General features: G+C 34.6%; 1 protein-coding gene across 1 annotated transcript in view; it reads left to right on the top strand.

The window, feature by feature from the left end:
* The window catches only part of PDGFC (platelet derived growth factor C), a 263,344-nt gene that overhangs the window by 216,733 nt on the left and 25,417 nt on the right, over positions 1-21,194 (top strand). The gene's annotated exons all lie outside the window — the stretch shown is intronic.

Below are 21,194 nucleotides of genomic sequence, written 5' to 3'. Positions count from 1 at the left end.
TTTTTTAATTAGATTGACCAGTATTTTGTCTATTTTGTTTGTTTTTTCAAAGTACCAGCTTCTTGTCTTATTTATTAAATCAATAGTTCTATTGCTTTCTATTTTATTAATTTTTAGGATTTCTAGCTTGGTTTTCTGCTGAGTGTTTTTAATTTGATTGCTTTTGAGTTTTTTTATTTGCATTTCCAAATGATTGATTTCTGCTCTCCCTAGTTTGTTAATATATGGACTCAGGGATATGAATTTACCTCTGATTACTGCTTTTTCTGCATCCTAAAAGATTTGAAAGGATGTCTTGCTGTTGTCATTTTCCTTGATGAAATTATTAATTGTTTCTGTGATTTCTTCTCTAACTACATGATTATGGAGTATCATATTGTTTAATTTCCAATTAATTTTTGGTTTGGTTTTCCACATACCATTAATGATCATTATTTTTATTGCCTTGTAATCTGAAAAGGCTGCATTTATTATTTCTGCTTTTCTGCATTTGTATGCCATATTTCTGTGACCTAGCGTATGGTCAATCTTTATGAATGTGCCATGTGGTGCTGAGAAGAAAGTGTATTCCTTTTTATCCCTATTTATTTTTCTCCATATGTCTATTAATTCTAATTTTTCTAAGATTTCATTCACTTCTTTTACCTCTTTCTTATTTACTTTTTGATTTGATTCATCTAAATTTGATAATGGTTGGTTCAAATCTCCCACTAATATTGTTTTACTGTCTATTTCTTCCTTCAATTCTCCTAGTTTCTCCATTAGAAATTTGGGTGCTATATTATTTGGTGCATACATGTTGATTAGTGATATTTCCTCATTATCTAAAGACCTTTTTAACAAAATATCATTACCTTCCCTATCCCTTTTAATCAGGTCTATTTTTGCTTTGGCTTTATCAGATATCATGATTGCAACTCCTGCCTTCTTTCTATCAGTTGAGGCCCAGAAGGTCTTACTCCATCCTTTAATTCTGACCTTGTGGGTGTCTACCTGCCTCATGTGTGTTTCTTGAAGACAACATATGGTAGGGTTTTGGATTCTAACCCATTTTGCGATTCATCTACGTTTTATGGGTGAGTTCATCCCATTCACGTTCAAAGTTATGATTGTGACTTGTGAATTCTCTGGCATTTTGATATCCTTCCCTAATTCTAACCTTTCTTCTTTAGCTCTAACCTTTTAATCCAGTGATTTACTTTAAATCAGTCCCCCTTGTCCCCTCCCTTGATATATTTCCCTTTCTAGCCCCCCCCCCTTTTTGTTCTCTCCCCCTCCCCCTCTTCATCCCTCCCCTTTTGTTTTCCCTGCCCCCAACCCCCCTTGGTTTTCCCTTCTCCCTACCCTTGTTGGGTAAGATAGAATTCAAGATCCCAATGGATCTGGATGTTTTTCCCTCTCAGAGTTGATTTCCCTGAGAATAAGGTTTAAGTAAAAACTCTCTTCCTCTCCTTCTTATAGGAGTTTTCTTCCCCTCCCCTTCCCGTGTGAATCTTTGTGTGAGAAAGATTATTCTATTTGTTTTTTCTTTTCCCCCTATTTACAAGTTACATTTTCCATATATATATATATATATATATTGATATAAATGTAGTCCTTATAGAAGAGAGTTTGAATAAATGAAAAGATAACAATTTTCTCCTTTTCCCTTTCCATCATATTCACCTTTTCAGGTATTCCATGCTCTTTGTTTTTCGATATCGAACTTTCCACAGAGCTCTGGTCTTTTCTTTGCAAAAAGTTTGAAATCTTCTATTTTGTTGAATGCCCATACTTTCTCTTGGAAATATATAGTCAGTTTTTCTGGATAGCTGATTCTTGGTTGAAGACCCAGCTCTCTTGCCTTTCTGAAGATCATGTTCCATGCCTTACCATCATTCAGAGTGGAACGTGCAAGGTCTTGTGTGACCCTGATTGGCATTCCTTTATATCTAAATTGTCTTTCTCTGGCTTCTTGTAGGATATTTTCTTTTGCTTGAAAGCTTTGCAATTTGGCAATTACATTCCTGGGAGTTGTCTTTTGGGGATTTAGTGTAGAGGGTGTTCTGTGAGCTCTGTCAGTGGTTGTATTGCCCCCCTTGTTCTAGAATCTCTGGGTAATTTTTCTTTGATTATATCTTATATTATGATGTCGAGTTTGCTGTTTATTTCTGGATTTTCTGGTAGTCCTATTATTCTTAAATTATCTCTTCTTCCTCTATTTTCCAAGTCTGTCACCTTGTCAGTGAGATATTTTATGTTCTCTTCTAATTTTTGATCTTTTGGCTTTGCTTTATTGATTCTTGCTCTTTTACCTGCTTGTTGTCTTCCAGATGCCTAATTCTGTCCTTTAAAGCCTGGTTTTCCTTTTCAGTTTGGTCAAACTGGTTTTGTAATTGCATGAAATTCTTTTGCATTAATTCCCACTTTTCCTGCCAGAAGTCTTCCATCTTTTTGATCATTTTCGATTCAAATTCTTCAAAAATTTGTGTAGAGTTTCCTTTCGAATGTTTTGGCGCATTTGCTTGTGTTTCCTCTTCTATCTCCTCTGTATTTTGTATTTTTGCTCCATAAAATGTGTCCAAAGTTGCCCCCTTCTTGTTTTTCTTGTTGTTTTGAGGCTTTTTTGCTTCTGTGCTATTTGCCATCTCTATCTGAGTGAGGAGGGATGGCTCTTCTGTTATCTGTCTGGTGTTCAGTAGCTTTAGCCCCAGGCAAATTGTCTCTCTTCCCCAGGAAGTCTGGAATTGCTGGTATTTCGGTGTTTCGGTGTTACTACCCTCCTCAGTTCTCTCCAGATGCTTCTCTGTTGCCTTACTTCTGTGCTCTGTGCCTGGCTTGACACTCTCATATGTATTTCAATGCCTTTGCTGCCCAGAGGAGCCTGTACTCTGAGGGGGAGGGGCCGTGGCTTCCAGGAGCTCCAAGGGCTGGTGATAGGATTAACCTCAGACTGAGTATGCCCTGAGGCAGGGACCTTTGGTGAGACTCAGATGGAAGGATCAGGTCAGGGGGCTATGGGTTCCCCCAGTCTCTCTCTGTTTCCCTGCTGTCTGGGTGCCCCGGCGACTGGCTCAGGTTGTTTTCAGGGTGTGGCCTTCAGAATAGCCGGCTCCCGAGGCCCTTTTGCCTGCCCTGAGGTTCCTGCTGCTCCCTATATTCAGCTCTCTGAGTTGGGGGGGGGATGGGTCCTGGGACCTTCCTTCTACCTACCCCTTAGGTCTGAGTGATCTCGGGTTCTTACTTTTGGGGGGGCCGTACCTTTTGATCCAGGTCCAGGAGGAGTGTTCCCTGGGTCTATTCTGTTGTTTGTTTTGAATTTCGGTGCCCTAGGAGCATTCAGTTTGAGATCTGTAAGGAAGGGTTTCTGGAGCTCTGAACTTTAGCTTTCTCTAAGCTGCCATCTTGACCGGAAGTCCCCTCAAATCTCATCTTGACATAGGCTAGCAGTATAACTCTGGGTAAATCACTTAATTTCTCATTATTCTAAGATTTAAAAAATGTTATAAAGAAGGTGCTTCCCTGAATTGGTAGACACAATTTCTCAATAGGATCTCTTTATGCCAATGAAATCATAGATCTAGTCCCTTTTTTCTCTCTATCCTAAGGAACATAAGATGGATATGTATAGCATTGTTACTTTTCTACTGTCAAAGAATATCAGTGTTGGCACACCTTTGAGAGATTGCATGCATAAATGGCACCTTCATGCTCTCCACCTTACTCCAGACAGGGGAGGAAGGAAGCATTCCCTTTGGACTGCTGGGAAGAGGTGTTGAAAATGTGAAAAAATGTCCTCAGGCACTGGGAGATGGGAAGGGGAGCAACCCCCTCCAGCACTCTAGGACATGCATACCATGGCTTTGCCTACACAGGTCTAGTGTATGATTCTGGGTTCATAACATATGCTCAATTGTTTAATTGTTTAATCAACAAACCAATAAATCCATGTAGCTCTTTGATTGGTGAGATGGTGGTAACCAGCAGGTGAAGAAAGTTTACTTACCTTTATAATTTCTCCTTTCACTATGAAAGATGCTACAACTGCAGGATATTAAAGAATGCTTGCTTCATTAAAAAAATAACTAGTTACCATCATTCCAAACTCTCCCAATTAATTGCTATTACAAATATAATTTTCCAGAGTAAGAATACTTTCGTGTAGTTGTACATTTATACATAGTACTCCAAGAAAGTCTATTGCACAGAATAATCTATAAGCCAGACTCCACTTTATGTCATTTAAGATTTTAAGGATATTTTGCAAGTTTTAAGTTGTGTGTCTTTACCACCATATTCTAGAATCTTACATATTGGTATTAAGCATGACTATCTGTTGTGTTAGTGTTTTTTGAACATTGAAAAAGAGAGCAAACCTTTTTTTACTCCCTCAAACTAACCAAGGAATTAAGAGAAGATATTTGTAAATGTTGGCTGCAGAGAAGCTGCCTGTCTTAAATTTCTTTGTGATTATTAATTAATGGGAGAATTTCATTAAACTTTTATAGAATAATCTTTTAAAGTTCATAGCTAAGTGGGGACTTAGGATTTTAGGGACTGATGTTTTCTAATCATATATTTTATCTTCATAATTCAGTCATTAATAGAAAGCACATCTATTTTTTTTCCTTACTTAGACAGAAGAATCAGTTCTAAGGCAAAAGAGTGGTAAGGTCTAGGCAATGGGGATTAAGTGACTTGTCCAGAGTCACAGGGCTAGTAAGTATCTTGGGTTTGGTTTGAATCCAGATCCTCCCAACTCTGGGCCTGGTTCTCTATTCACTAAGCTACCTCTACATATTTAGTTCCATGATATTATTATAATAATAATTATTATTAATGTGTGTGATTTTGTGCATTGGATCCCTTTGACATTCTGGTAAAGTTTATGAACCTTTTCTCAGAATAATGTTTTTAAATGCATAAGATAAAATACACAAGATTACACAGAAAGCCTCATTTTGACTTCTGCACTATACTCTATAGATCTCTGCACCTTATTTAAATAGTTCTTTTTTTCAGTTGTCTTTTAAGCAAAATATGAGTTTTATTATTCAATCTATACTACCTATTCTTGTGGTTTTAGTCAATTTAAGTGTGTTATATAAGTGGTATAAATCATAGCCACAGACATTTGTCATCCATATATTAAATTGTCCCCCAAAACAATGATTTTGCTAAATTATGATCAAGAAATATCTTAGTCTTCATTGCAGTTTTCCCAAAGTTAATTCTTTCTTCTGACTAGAATCAAGTTTGAAATATGAAGCCTTTCCTTTTTCTCAATACAGTTTCCTCGTCTTTCTTTCTTTCTTTCTTTCTTTCTTTCTTTCTTTCTTTCTTTCTTTCTTTCTTTCTTTCTTTCTTTCTTTCTTTCTTTCTTTCTTTCTTTCTTTCTTTCTTTCTTTCTTTCTTTCTTTCTTTCTTTCTTTCTTTCTTTCTTGCATCCAAACCATGTTTTGTTCAACCCCTTTCTGGGACATATTTTTACATATTTCTTGCATCTTTTCCTCATCTTGTTTTGCTTATGGATTTCCTGTAAAATGTGTTTCATGTAATATTGGTTAAGACCAAATTTATGTCTGAGGTTTCAAGAAAAAAAGGGATAATGTGTCATAATCCTTAAATATTTCTGGGTATTTGACTGACCAAACAAGGTATTGTTGGAAATGACCCAGTAACCAGTAATAAGGATTGCTGGTATCTAGTGATCCTTTGCAGTTTCCAGTAGAGCTAACTGGGATTAACTCAAGTTTAGGAAGTGCATGATATAATGTTTGTGACATTTTCTATCCTCTGATTTTGCAGCAAATGTGCCACTTTCTTTATCTTGTTCCACCTTTACATTCTTTATTTTCTGTCAAACTTTTATTTTTTTTTAATTTTTTTTCCATTCTCTCTTCCTGTGTCTATCTGTCCTTGAGATGTTCCATGGTAATATAAACCCTTAATTCCACTAATAATAATTAAGAGCTGAAAAGATCGTAACTGTTGGATAATAGAAAATATACCACAAGGAAAATTATGAGTATATCATCCTCTAGCAGGATAGAACTGTATGTTATCACCTGAGATAAACATCATAATCTCTTTGTATGGCCATTTTTCTTCTAAGTTAAATGAAAGTTCCAATATGTAACTTACTTTAGGAATATGTCCAAATAGTAATTAATTTACAAGTGTATAAAAGTATTATGAACTATTTTACAAAAAGGCAAATAGTCAAGCAAGACTTTAAATATTTTTAAATATAATTTTATTGGTATTTTTATTTCCCACACTTTACAGTGTTTCTATTTCTTCTGTTCCCAGTGGAGCCCCCACTCACACTTCCCAGTGAAACCCCTAGATTGTTCCATTAAAGACCTTAATATGAATTAAATATATTTTTAAGACCATGACATTGGCTCTGTTCATTCATGTTGTCCTCATCTTTATTAATAAGTAAAATCAATAGAGCTAAGAAAATCCCAGATTAGGGAAGATATCACTTCTTTCCCTAACTGTTGAGCAGACATTGCTACCTTCTACAACAAACCCTTAAAATGCAATAAAAATTAGATGATATTTGTCAAAACCCATTGCAAATACAAATAGCAAATAAATATCTTAGGAGAATAGAAAAACTCCAAAAAATATTTAATAGTAGTTTACCAAATAGCCCTAAAGTTAGGGATGACTTGGAGATGAATGGAGAGTGAATAAATCCCAATAGCAGCATGTGGTATGCACAGCAGGGCAAGTTCTGTCCAAGCTTTGTCTTATAACTCTATAAGTGGATCAGCAAACAAAGGAAAGCACAGCTGCTGGCACTTATAGTTAGACAAGCTATTAGAGCAGAAAATGAAATTGAAGGAATTAGAATAGATAAAACAAAACTATCACTCTTTGTAGATGTGATGGTATACATAGAGAACCCCAAAGAATCAACGAAAACACTAATAAAAATGATTAACAACTTTAGCAAAGTTGCAGGACATAAAATATGCCCACATCATTTATCAGCATGTCTATTTACCACCAACATGGTTCAAGAGAAATGAAATTCCATTTAAAGTAGCTATAGACAATATAAAATATTCTGAGGTATACTGTCCAAAATAAACCCAGCAACTATGTGAATGAAATTACAAAACATTTCACAGAAATGAAGTTAACCCTAAATCATTGGAAAATTATTAATTGTTCATGGAGAGGCTGAGCCAATATAATAAAAATGACAACCCTACCTAAATTAATTTATCGATTCTGTGCCATATGAATTAAACTAACCAAGTCATTTTAATGAACTTGAAAAATAAAAAGAAAATTCATCTCAAAGAACAAAAGCTCAAGAATATCATGTGAATTGATTTTTAAAAATATGAAGGAAGGAGCCCTAAAAATACAGGATCTCAAACTAAACTATAAAGAGGTAATCAAAACAGTCTGATACTGGCAAAGAGATAGAGTAGCAGATCAATGGAATCAGTTAGGAAATCAACACACTAATTAATTAATGACCATAGTAAATTAGTGCTTAATAAATCCAAAGACCCCAGAATTGGCACAAGAACTATTTTTAAAGAATGTACTTGGGACAATTGGAAGAGAATATAACAGAAATTAGACAAAGACCAACATCTTATAAAAATCGCCAAAGTAAAGTCAAAATAGATAATTGATCTAGAAATAAATGGTGATAACATAAACAAATTAAGTGAAAGTGTAAAAGTTTACTTTTCAAGTTATGGATAAGGAAAGAATTCATGACCTCACATTACATAGAGGACACTATGAAAAATGAAATGGATCATTTTGATTATATGAAGTTAAAAAAAACTTTTTGTACAAATAAAACCAATGTGATGAAAATTAGAAGGGAAACAAAGTGAAAGGAAAATTAATAACAAGTGTCTCTGACAAAGGCCTGATTTCTCAAATATATAGAGAAGCGAACCAAATTTTCAAGAATGCACAGCATTCCCCAGTTCTTAAATGTCCCAATGATAGGAAAAGGCACTTCTCAAATGGAGAGATTAAAACTATAATCATATGACGAAGTGTTCCAAATCAATATTGATTAGAGAAATGCAAATTAAAATAACTCTGTGATATCTTTTCACACCTATCAGAATGGCTAATATAACCAAAAAAGACAAATGGTACACATTGGAGAAGATATGAGAAAGATGAGACAGTAATACATTAGTTGTTGGAACTCTGTGAACTGATACATCCATTCTGGAGAGCAATTTGGAACCATGTTAAAGTACCATAAAACCCTTTGACCAAAGTCCCAAAGAGATCAGAGATGAGAGAAAAACACCTACTTGTTCAAAAATATTTTTAGCAGCTCTTTTTGTAGTGGTAACGAATTGGAAACTGAGAGGGTTTTCCATCAAATTTGGGAAAGCTGTGGCAAAATGGTTGTAATGGAAAACTACTGAGCCATAAGAAATGATGAACAGTATGAGTTCAGAGAAATGTGGAAAGACTTATATGAACTGCTGCAGAACTGAGAGAACACTATTTACAGTATGTTGTATGATGATCAGTGGTGAAGTTGATATAATTATCAGCATATCAAAGTTCCAATATAACCCCAAAGGACTCATGATAAACAAGAACAAATGAAGAAATGTTGGAATCTGATTGCACATCAAAGAATGCCATACTTTACATTATTTCCTTGAAGAGTTTTTTTTTAATTGAATATATAGGTGTTTTCAGTCAGAATATAGAGAATATTGAAATATGTATTACATGAAAGCATCAATATAACACATCTGGCTATTTACAGCTTTGGGAAGTGGGGGGAGGGAAGGAGAAAATCAGAATTGCAAAATGTTAGAAAAGAATTGCCAAAAAGTGTTTCTACATGTAATTGAAAAAAAATAAATTCAATTAAAAAGGACATGCAACAAAACATGAAAACTTTAAAAATCCATATAAAGTGGCAAATTTGAAGGACATCTAGTAGCATATACTGTCAAAAGTCCATATTTCAATTTAAAAAGTAAAACTCTATTGATTTGGGAATAAAATACATGAAATTGAGATATCAGAAACTGTTTTCTCTTCCTGGAAGTATTAGAATTGATAGGCCATGAAGTTATATAAGTGAAAACCAGGAGTTTCTCACATGATTTAATAAAGAATACACATTCAACAAAACAATGTACTTATTTTTTTTTCTTCAGAAGCTCTTACCTTCTGTTAGAATCTATACTGTGTATAAGTTTCAAGGAAGAAAAATGGTAAGGGCTAGGCCATGAATATTAGGTAACTTGCATAGGGTCAAACAACTAGAAAGCTTCTGAGGCCAATTTTGAACCCAGGACCCCCTGTCTCTAAACTTAGCTCTCAAGCCACTGAGCCATCCAGCTGCCCTCAAAAATGTATTTTTAGTATGAATAATTTTAGTCTGACACGCATAATGAAAGGAAGAAAATGAAGTGGACATAACAATGTGGCAAATATGAAGTTTTTAAAAGACAATTTCCTAAATATAATTATAATATGCTGCTCCTTTCCCCAATTTCTCCTTTGTTCATAACCCTAGTTTTCAACTTTTTTTTTATCTTTCATTTTCTTCAATGCCTTCTGTCATATGGTATTTTTCAGGTATACCTAGAGTCTAGCATAGAAAAGCAATAATAGATTATATTTTTAATTATGGGATTTTCCAGGAAAAATATTATTAAACAAAGCATTTATACTAAATAAAAAGTAATAGTGGATATACCATTAACCTTAATATTGATTTACTATCAGACAACCAAAAGAATAGCCATTTTGTGGAAAGAATCTTTGATGAGTAAATATATATACATATATATGTATGTTTATGAATCATCTTCTGGAACAAAGCCCATGAATACTAACTACCCTTATGTTTATGATTCAGTTTCTAGCAGGCTAGAACTTTTTATTTATTTATTTAGTAAACCATGTTGTATACCAGTCACCATTCCTATATAATATAAATATAAGCAAATATATAAGCAAAATAACTCTTCTAACCAATGGAACTCTTTCTGTATTTCCCAGGAGTCTAAAGTTTATACACATATTATAGCTCCTGGCCAGTTAGCCTTGTACATGGATGCTTTTTCCATACTACAGAGACCTAAATAAAATGGTGGAACTACATGGAACAATGCATAGAGTATTGGGCAGTAGCATCAGGAAGGCACTTCTTTCTGTATTCAAATCTGACCACTGGTCACATAACTCATCCTAAACCAAATGTGTATGAACACTGTTTGCTTCAGTTTTCTTATCTACAAAATGAACTGGAAAAGGAAATAACAAATGGCTCCAATATCTTTCCCAAGAAGATCTCATATGGGCTCCCAAAGGAGGTATACATCACTGAAAATGACTGACCAACAAAGATGATATAAGCTTTCAATAAGCATTTATTTAACCCTTGATGGATGCAGAACTCTAGGTGAAGGTCTAGGAAAAAAAATAAAAGAGATAAAACATGATCCTCACACTTATTTACTGGTAAAGAGATAAGATAAAATGTATAAGGACTGTTATTTGGAATGAAAACAAGAGACTTCTTTCTGATCTTGTCTTTGAGATGTATTTCCTAACTTCTCCTTATTGGAGAGGTAAATCTAGAGCTTGGGCAGCTGTAAAAGAGGGAGGTCTATAAACCATGAACCAGATGGAGGGTAGACATAGTTCCAGCTGTAGGAGGGAATGAAATTAACAAAAGTTCTAATGGCAGAACCTTGGTGGACACACCAGTTAGGCAGAAGAAAGACAAACTATTGAAAAGGAGCCAAGGGATAGTCAGAGAGGTGGAAGAAGAAAAACAAAGTAGTGAAGTTCATTTCCAACCAAGGAAAGGAGAAGAAAAGTGGTTAACAAAAACTTGCTCTTGTTGGGTGAGGATCTTGATAAGAATTGTTAAATTGGACTAAGACTAAATAAATCTAGTAGAAGATAGTGGACAATTCTTAAAACTGTATATACATCTAGGAATTAGAGAAGTTTTGCAGATATACTTTACCCTGCCTCTTAATCCTAAAGATGCAGCTACATATACTGGGACCCCACAGACTACTCTTATTAAAGGTGGAGTCAACAAAATTAGAATAAAAATTATCTGAACTGAGACCTAGATAATGGATTCAGTAACAAGGTCAGTAACTTTTTTTTTTTCTGTAGGTCCTCTGAATATGATATTTCTTAGTCTCTACACCATCAGATACCAATTTATATTCAGTCTTTCTTGGCACTATATTGCTTTCTTCCTATCTATTAGCAAATTTTATTTTTGCCTAAGCAAATTTTAAATCTTTGCCAAATTCCCCATGTTTGTTTAAAAATAAATATGGTGCATTTCACATTAAAGGCTTTTAGATGAGAGATATATTTCTTTTTAAGTTGGAATGTTCCTTATTGAGGAGGGGAGGGATGGGATAAGCATTTATTAGGTACTGACTTAGGCACTATTCTGAGTGCTGTTTGCTCCCGCAGATAATATTTCAACACAATTTTCAGTAATTGGTTTCTGACATTTTGTGATCCATGTACTTTCCCTCCTTACCATCCTTTCCCTCTCCCCAGAGATGGTAGGTAATATAGTATAGATTGTACATTTGTTATCATATAATACATATTTCCATGTTCATCATGTTGTAAAATAAAACACATAACACCCTAGAGAAAAGTTCAGGAGGAAATGGGAAAATTATATACTTCAATCTATATTCAGACTCCATCAGTTCCTTCTGTCTCAGAGGATAGTCTTCTTAGACTTGAGTCCTTTGTAGTAGCCCTGAATCATTGTATTGCTGATAATAGTTGTCATCCCCAATTGACCATCATACTTTATTGCTGTTACTGTATACAATGTTCTCCTAATTCTGTTCACTTTGTATCACTTCATTGAAGTCGTTCCAAGGTGGTTTATAGTGTGTGTGTGTGTGTGTGTGTGTGTGTGTGTGTATGTGTGTGATCATCATTTCTTAGAGCACAGTAGTATTCAGTATCATACGGTAAAACTTCTTCAATCATTCTTATTCGTCACCACATAAAAAAGAGCAGCTATAAATATTTTTGTACAAGAAGGTCCTTTTTTCCCTATCTTTGAACTCTTTGAGATACAGAGGGTATCCACAGTTTTGTGGCCCTTTGGGGATGGTTCCAAATTGTTTTCCAGAATGCTTTGATCAGTTCACAGTTCTACCAATGGTGTATTAGTTGTCCTGGTTTTCCCACATCCCCTACAATATTTATCATTTTCCTTCTTTTTTTTTTGTCCTGTACTAACCAGTCTGATAGGGGATGTGGGAAAACCACAGAAATCCCACTATTAGGTCTGTCTCCCAAAGAGATCAAAGATAAGGGGAAAGAACCTACCTACCTGTACAGAAAATATTTATAGTAACTCATTTTGTGGTGGCAAAGACCTGGAAATTGAAGGGATGCCCATCAATTTGGGAATGACTGAATAAGTTGTGCCAAATAATTGTAATAGAATACTATTGTTCCATAAGAAATGCTGAACGAGACAATGACAATAAATCCTGGACTTACATGAAGGGATGATTCAAAGGAAAGTGAGCAGAACAAGGAGAACATTGCACACAATAACAACAATAATGTATGATGATCAGCTCTGAATGACTTAACTTTTATCAGCAATGTGAGAATCTTGAACAACTCCAAGGGACTCATGACAAAAAAAAAGGCTATCCACTGCTATAGAAGAAACTAAAACAGTCTGAATGCATGTGGAAACATGCTATTCTTCTCTTTATTTCTTCCATGAATTTTTCTTTAGTGTAAGTGATATGTGCCTTATTTCACAACATGATGAACATGGAAATATGTACTATATAATAATACATATATGATCTATATCAGAGTACCTATGTTTTGGGGAAGGGGAAGTGGTAAAAGGGAAGGAGGCAACATGGATCACAAAAAGTCAGAAAACCATTATCAAAAATTATACCAACATGATTTATGGAAAAAATTTAAATAATAATAGCTCACATCTGCTAGTGTTTTAATTTTCCCATGAATTTAGAATTTTGAAAATGGCAATACTCTGTTAATAGGTAAGCTCTCTTATCTAAAGAAACATTTTTCTCTTTTGCCCCAATACAAGAGTACATAGTGGTGTATTTCCATTGAATAAATCACTCTGTCCATTTGGCGTTTTGTATTTGTGTGAGTCATTTTATATTAGAGTAATAATATTTTATATAGTACTTTGAGGTATACAAAGTACTTTACACATATTATACCATTTAATTCTGATGAGATGAATTGGTTAAAACATGGCATTACATCCCCAGTGGTGGTTCCTGTTTGTGGTCCTTTTTGCCAGGAAGCCTTATGCTGGCAGATCTCATAGGTTCTGGTGTTCAGAGCTACAGTGAGCAAAGTTGATTAGGTTTCTCACACTAATTTAGTTAAGCTTTAATATAGTGACCCCCACCCTACCCGAGTGAGTTGCTATCAGGTTGCCTAAAAAGGGACAAATTTACCTACATCAGAAGCAGAGTAACTCCAAACTTTCTGGGATCAAGCCAGTGAGAGGCCTCTGAATTTCAATCCTGGGAAAGATAGTAAGACTAGTTCTTTTTTTTTAATGGCATTTATATAGGCATTTTCAAAACTAAATCTTTTGTTTTAACAAAATAAAGTTTTCAAGAGAGAATTATGTTTCTCAACCTCATTTTGAATTACATGTCTATTTTAGTGGAATTTCAGAGATTTATTTTCCTGGAGTTCAATTTAAGATTCATAAAGTTTCTCCATCTCTCTCCCTCTGTATTTGATTAAAGGGGGAAACCCACTCTTTGCCAGCTTCCTTCAATCTATTTACTGTGTATTCAATGAATACCTTCAGTCTGTAACACTGGACTCAATAGAATCCTGAAACATTTGCAAAGTTCACTGTGAAGCAGCTTTACTCAGTTACTGGAGGATTATTCCATCCTTGTTTTAAATATCAATGAAAAGAGGTTAATGCAATGTCATAGATTTTGTTATTTTGAACTTAAAACTAAAAAACAAAAATAACCACTTCCTAGATTATGAATGACAGCAGCCCAAGCCGAAACCGCAGTTCACCAGAGCATATAAAAACCACAATTTTGCCGGTATGGGTGTATAATTATTTCCATATATTCTGTATAAAACCATCACAAGGAATCCAGTACATCTGCATCAATGAACAAGAAAATAAGAAATTTAGAAGAATGAAATACCTTAAAGTGTAAATAATTTATGGAAAAAGGCAGAAGCCATGACAGAGATAGCCTTCTCTATATGAATATTCATTTTCAAATTGCTTTCACTTAATTACTTTGAAAATTGGCCAATGTCTGAAATTATATGAACATTTATTCCATGGAAGGTTTCAAATCCCTTGTGAAATGCTTGGAAATGAAATATTTTCCTGCTGAAATTTAATAGAATGGGTTTAGTAAATGAGCTAATATTGATGTTGCTATTAATACTTATGTATATTTTATGAATGGAATAGTCAATGAAGAAATCCATGTGGCAAAGATCCAGGGCTAGAAGGGACCCTTACAATCATTTGTTTATTTCTTTATATAAATGTAGAAATTGAGGCACAAACAGATTCTTTCAAGAATTGTTCAGTCCCATTCATAGTGAAGAGTAGTTGTCACAATTTGAACCTAGGAGTTTGTTTTGTCTTCAAATCTGGAACACTACTCTGCTACAACATATTTGTGTGACTGTAAATGAGGAGTTAGTAAAACCTCATATTTCCAAGAAATGAGACAAGAATTAATTGGATTTTCTTATTGACTAAGGAATTAGTAATTAAGTTTTTAAGTCATAGATGAAAGCACTGTAAATATTTCATCTGCATATGAAAATCTTAGGAAAGATGTAATATTAAAGTAATGTTCAAATGTTTGAAGGTCATCAAGTTAAAAAAGAGATTAGATTTCTTCTATATTGGTCCAAAGGGCAGAATTAGGACCACTGGGAATTACAGATGGGAAGATTTCTGTTTAACATACCGAAGAACTTTCCTAAATATGGAAAATGTCTGGATATGGAGTAAGCTGCTATCCAAAATTAGAAACCCCTTGTTCCAGAAGGTGTTCAAACAAAGGACAGATGTCTCTATCTGTCAAAGTTGTTATAAAAGATATTCCAGTATGGGATCAGAAGCAGGATTCTAAAATCCCTTCTGACACTTAAATCCTATGATTTTGTGAATGCTTTGATTTTCACAATAATTTGTTTCAAACCATGACACTGAGCATTGTATTTCAAAGGGCTTCTTTATTTTCCCAATTTAGCAAAGTATAATCAATAATCTTTCCTAGAAATTCTCTTATAGAAAAGTCATTGAATCAGTATCAATCAATGGTAACCTATAAGTGCTGAAACCAGTATAGAATATATAATAACCTTCTCAAACATTCATGTTCCAATGACTGCTAAAGATTGAATTTTCTACCCTCTATCTCTGAAACTCCATGAAAATGGATTATACCATAATGGGTCATTTCATTACTTTTCTCATTATATGATGAGCAAAGTCTTTTGGAATGCAGGACCACCTGAGGAATAGGGTCAGGGGCAAGGGAGCTGATTTTTCATATTCCCTTTTTTTTAATCCTCGAAGAACATTTTCCTTTCAGTTATAAATTGTCATAAGCAGTCAACAACTTTCACTAGTTTCTGCTGAGGGTGATGATAGTAATGTTGATGAAGTATCTTCTTGAATTCTTGTCATATAGATAGAGAACATTTGTATTCTCATTGATGATTCTTTTGTCCATTTTTTAGAGAGAAATGGTGATTTGGTTATGAAAAGCAAAGCCATTTTAAGTATAGGGATATGGGATAAAGAGAAAAGATGTGTGCAACATTTTATGTTACTCTTAACCTATAGAACATTCATCCATCTTCAATTACAGAAGAATGTAAGACATGGTGACATTGCAACATACTGGGAATTTCCAAAAATGAGAATAGAGCCCAGGAAAAATGCTATCAACTTGGCTATAGAAAACCTCTAAGGATTGCATGGGAGGATTCATCTAATACAAAAGAACTATCCCCCCCAAACTTCAGGCTTGTAAGATCATGTAACATGGAACAGTGAAAGAATGCTGGACTTAGAGTCTGGAAGACCTGAGTTCAAAGCCAACCCCAGACACTTATATATGTGTCTGAGCAAATCACTCTATGTCTACCTCAGTTTCCTTACCAGCAAAATTGAGTCTAATAAGAGCACCTATCCTTGGGAGGCTCAAATGACATAAATACCTAACAAATTATTAACCATAGTGCTTAGCACATTTGTTGTTCAGTCATTCATTTGTGTCTGATTCTTCATAACCCTATGGACCAGTTGTCTGTGGAGTTTTATTGGTAAAGATACTAGAGTAATTGAATTTTCCTTCCCCAGTTTTATACCTACAGAGGTTAAGGTAACTTGGCCATGCTGACACAACTAGTAAATGTCTAAGGTTAGATATGAACTCAGATCTTTCTGTTTTGAACTACCAAGCTGCCTGCATGACAAATATTAAGTACTATATAAAGGCTATTATTATCTGTAAAGTGGGAATCATAAGAGCACCTATTCCAGAGCTGTTATAAGGAATCAAGAGTAGCAATATAAATAAAGTATTTAGAATAACACCTGGCACATAGTAGATGCTTAATAGATAATGTTCTTGCTTCCTTCATTCATTCTTATTCTCCTTCATTTTCCCTTACTCCCTTCATCCTTTATTTTCTTCCATCCTCCTTACTCCAGCCTATCCCTGAAACATAACATTTCACTTAATGATTTAAAAAGATTATTCTAAAAAGAGGTCCACCAATTCTGAGGGACATATGAGAAAGAATGCTATTCACATCCAGAAAAAGAACTGTGGGTGTAGAAATGCAGAAGAAAAATATATGATTGATCACATGGTTTGATGGGGATATGATTGGGGATGTTGACTTTAAATGATCACTCTATTGCAAATATTGATAATTTGGCAATACGTTTTGAATAATGATACATGTAAAACCCAGTAGAATTGCTTGTTAGCTCTGGGAGAGGGGAGGGAAAGAAAATGAATCGTGTAATCATGGAAAAACTTTCTAAATCAAATAAATAAATGTAAAAAAAAAGAAGGAAATGGTACAAACAAAGGAACGGACAACTAAATAAATAAATACATTGAATGAATGAACAAATAAAAAGGTGTCCACAGGACACACTCTATTGTTAGAGGGACTAATGGCAAAAGGAAAAGTAAGAATCTTTACCATAGAATATGGGAATGATGTCAGCTAAAGATTTGTTCTAAAAAGCTTTTCATAGACTTATTGTAAGTCATAGTCAATTGGAGTATTAGATGATTTTTGTTGTTTAATCCTCATTTCTCCTTATTCTTTCTCCTCTCTCCTCCCTGCTACCTCCCCAGACAACTGCTGTATATAAATCTGTTTTAGTAGACAAAAAAAAAGTTTGTTCAAGGACTTTCCCTGCAGGGCAGGACAAGTTGTGATATGCCATGTATGTGTTACAAGAATGTTGGGTGTGTTTATCATTGAAAACTGAGTAATATACATGGGTAATGTCACTCCATTTGACTCATACTGAAATAAATCATGAAATTTCTTAATATGTTTTGTAACAAAAAGTAGTTACCCCTAGATAACAGAATATAAGCTGTACATGTATGGTAGCAAGTGTGAATATGCTATGCATGCACATATTATACATACATATGCTGTTAATCTACTACTGGACTTCTTATTTTACTAGAATAGGAACTTCCTTCTAATACAGCAAATTACCATATGTTCTTCAATCTATTCTGAGTTGACTTTCTTAGCAGGTAGAGGCAGAGGCAGAGAATCGAACTTAGTTCTTCTTAGCTTCAAGATGAGCTGACTATTGATTACACCATATTAACTCTCACTTTTGGTGTTTGCATGGACATTTTTTTTTGTGTATATATATATATGTTTATTTATCTACATGCATACATCTTGTTCAATTTAAAATGTTCCTCTATTTGTGAATTCTGCAGACAGTTCTCTTAGGTCAACTCTGCTGCTGGGGATATTATTACTAAATTTTCAAGCTCTATCATCATTTTCAAGGCCCATCATTGGGGTCATATGGGTGTTTCAGTGGATTGAGAACCAGGACGTGAAAATGGAAGTCCTGGACTCAGACACTTACTAGCTGTTGTGACCCTGGGAAAGTTACTTAATCCTCATTACCTACCACTTACCACTCTTCTGCCTTAGAACGAATACATAATATTGATTCTAACACAGAAGGTAAGAATTTTTTAACAAATCACTTTTTTATAAAAAAGTTTATTGCTGAAGAAATGTTTTAAGTTGTGTGAAATTAAGAATTACATACCTGAGTGGTATAAGCCCCTTTTGATGGAGCTTTGTGTTTGTTGAATGAGAGTTATTAATAGGTTTGCTTATTATATATGATTAACAATAATTTTATAATATTTGAAACTGCGTCTGGCATCAGGTGCTTAAGAAAAAATCAATGTGTTCGTAATCTGACCTCTTAGAACTGCTATGTCTGGCAACAAATTTATATGTAGAATTGATGGGAATTAAAGCTTTGAAATGCTTTGCAAATTCATTTATGTTCTAGTGTAGTTATTCCCTCTGAATAAATAAGACCTCGAAATTCCAATTGAGTAGCTGCAATTATTGTTAATTCTGGACATTCCACATTTATTTCAGGACTTTGTATTTTTTCCTTGAATTTACCATGTTAATAAAAGGGGAAATCATATTTTCAAGCTTCTTAAAAAAAAATTGAAACAGTGCCCTACTCAGCCAATAGCTTACTATTTTGAGTGTTTCTTCCCTTGTTTCCAAAGTTATCTTCCTAAGTACAAGTCTGGCCATGGCACTTTTCTACTTAATAATCTCCTGTGCCTTTCTGATCTCCCAAGCAAAACAATGAAGTTCCCTATTGGGCTTTTAAAATCCTTCACAGCCTGACTTCTTCCTTTTCCATTTTTTTTTTTACTTTATGCCTCTCTACATATCCACTGATTGATTACCACTGACCTGTCCTCTGTCTCTTGCACATAAAGCTCCATCACCTATCTCCACATCTTTGTAAACAACTCCACCCCCCCACCCCCCATGCCTAGAATCCTATCCCAGCTCATCTCCACCTCCTAGATTCTCTGGTTTAACTTTCAACAAAAATACTACTTTTGTAAGAAACCTTCTTCCCATTTATACGGTGTATATCTCATGTGTTTACTTTATCTACAGAATTGTTGAAGGCTGTCTCTCCCATTAGGATGTGAGCTCGGAGAGAAGAGAATATTCCTTTTTTGCCTTTTTGTATTTTCAGCACTTTAGCAAGTGCTTAATAAATACATCATGATGATGAAGATGATGATGACAATGATAACAATCATCATGTTAGTGATACTGCTCTGAAGCTTCCTAAGACTTGTTAAAAATCAATAATGCATTTGTTGATGATAGGCTCTTAGTGCCTTACACATTCCCTAAGGAATCATGAAGCAAGTATTTCTATTTTGCAGATTGTTGAATGATTGCATTTTCTTCTGATGTGATTGACTTACGTTTCCTTTTCTCCCTGGCTTTACATGCCACTGGCTGCATTCTAGCTGGTGCAACCTAGGTCTTGTTCATTTGTGTACAAGTCTTCATGACCTTGTCAACCAGCAGTCTATGGGGTTTTCTTAGGAAGGATATGGAATGATTTACCATTGCCTTCTATGGCTTTACATAGGCAAGAGTTAATTGACTTTCCCAGGATCACACAGATAATAATTGTCTGAAGTCATTTTTGAGCTCTGATCTTTTCTGACTTTAAGGGAATGCTCTTTCCACTGTACCCCCTTGCTTCCCCAACATAGATCAACAAGCATCCAGTTTCTCAAAGACTAGGATGAGAATCATGGACTACTCTCTTCAAATCCTTGCAGCTACAAATTATTATTTTATGACATATATTTTTGAAATCTTACTAAAGAGGGACTTGTATAGCTTACATTTTCAAAATAGATATTGGGGCTATGGTCTTCAGTCATTCTATAGTTTTCTGATCATGAGAAATATTAATATAAATATTTCTTTATCATCCACATATGATGTCTTTAGTTTGAGGTAGCACTCATAGGAACTGAGGGGGAAAGTCCTGTTTGTTGAAAATAGCTCATGATAAAAGATGGTAGTTTTGTTTTCCTCAAGAAAGAGAGATTTATTAGGTAGTTTCTCTGTTGATCAGTTGGACACAAGTTACTATTGGTTTATGAGGGTCAATGTATTTAAAAATAACATTAGTTTAATCTATAAACACAATTAGTTTAAGGTCCTGTGATTTGGTTCTAACTGAAATTCAGTCCAAAGAGGTGTATTCATATTTTTTTGACAGATGCTTTTTTTTGACATCATGCTTTTAAGAAGAACACAGTTTTCTTCAAGTTCTCATCCATTCCCTCTCATTTGATCCAAGGCATGACATCTCTGTTATTCAGTTTGCCCAAGCCTGAAAGACTTTTGAACTTGGCTTTCAGTTTTGACTTGAGGAAACCTGAGGAACCTTGGAATTATGAGTTGTTTTTTTTTTAATATATAAATCCTCTAGGCTTGGCTCTCATGCCACTGAGCCATGCAGCTGTCCCTTTGGAATTACGAGTTTTAAGTAGTGACTGTTGCATATTATTATCTATGATCATGCGTCATCAATAGCATGTTGTATGTATAGACTGTTTTATTTATATTCTTATTTTAATTCAGTGAAAATCTTTCAACAATTAGAGCTTCCTGTCAGCCCAATGGCCACCCTGCCAAAGATTTGTTACCTAGAGCATCATGAGCTTCATTTCCCCCAAATACATTTCCCAAAATATGTGGAAGCATCTCTGCTTTGTGGTGTTGTGTTTACTTTTTTCTATGCTTATCTAAAAAAAGTATTAAAACATTACCCAACCTATTCTGGACAACTTTGGAGGAAGTTTTCTCTAAGAAAGGGTGAAGATGAGGGTAAAAAAACCACCTCTAAGGACATTCTTCCAGGTCCCTCTTCTGTTTCTGCAAAACCTCTTGGTTTATCCTGGCAGTCATTTCTGTCCTGTTGCCCTGTGGGATTCTTAAACTCTTTAAAATGTAGGTACATGTACAGTTTAACAGCTTGACAGAACTTAAATGAGATTAGATACACCTTTAAGAGGTGG

This window comes from Monodelphis domestica, chromosome 6 (assembly GCF_027887165.1).
Source record: "Monodelphis domestica isolate mMonDom1 chromosome 6, mMonDom1.pri, whole genome shotgun sequence".
Classification (NCBI taxonomy): Eukaryota; Metazoa; Chordata; class Mammalia; order Didelphimorphia; family Didelphidae; genus Monodelphis; species Monodelphis domestica.
Note: the sequence above shows the minus strand (reverse complement) of the source record. Positions and strands in the feature narration are given on the sequence as shown.